The following is an 883-nucleotide window of genomic DNA, read 5'->3' as shown; positions in this document are numbered from 1 at the left end:
CACAGAGTTCAAGGAGCTGGTCACTGGAATCACCTCCAATATTCAGTAAAACTACAAAATAAAAAATTACATAATAAAAAAGGCCATGAATGCATTTTATTGTTTCTCTGGTGTTTGGCTCTGTGTGGAACTTATAGAGGTTCTCACAGGCGCTGGATTCAACAGGTCGGCTTCGCTCCCTCGGATCACGTAGGCCACGTTTATCTGCTTCAGCCGACAAATCTGAGACATGTCCGGAAATACTGTCGGTCAGGTCAAAGGTCAGTCATCGCTCTTCATTTGCTGCAGCCTAACTATGACCCCTGGCGTCAGTTCCTCTGATGACCATGACGTCAGCATCACAAGCAGCCGGCTGCGTTCAAGCGTGTCCGTCCAGCTGCTGTACGCACCGTCACTGTGATGGCGACCGTCACCTGATCTGTACAGTTGCATGGGAAGGTCACCCGGTTCACATCCAAATGTTTTGGTAATTTTGTTCCAAACTGTACTCCAGAGAAATGCCCACCGTTCCCATCAGGGTCCGAGAATAAAGACGCGCAGCTGGAAGCAAACAGGTCCACGTTACTGCTCCTCTAACTGCACGATGCCCCGCAGCACACCAGCGTTTATCCACAGCTCCGTTTGTAACTCCCACACCTCAGCCACGGTGCACTTAAAACATTTTGGATTATTAGGTGAACCTTTTCATACCTGTAGTTATTTTTAAGCCCAATAATTAAAATATAACAGTTCATTATTGAAGATGCTTCTTCTTGAGTCCATCTTTATCTTCAGATGTTTAAAATTCAAGTACTTCCTTCTTTGACTGGATATTAAATCATATCCAAATGTGCTGCTGCCCCATAGACAGCCACAGAGTGAAAACAAGCTCAAAGACACAAAG

This window comes from Archocentrus centrarchus, chromosome 10 (assembly GCF_007364275.1).
Source record: "Archocentrus centrarchus isolate MPI-CPG fArcCen1 chromosome 10, fArcCen1, whole genome shotgun sequence".
Classification (NCBI taxonomy): domain Eukaryota; kingdom Metazoa; phylum Chordata; class Actinopteri; order Cichliformes; family Cichlidae; genus Archocentrus; species Archocentrus centrarchus.
This window is presented reverse-complemented; position numbering follows the sequence as displayed.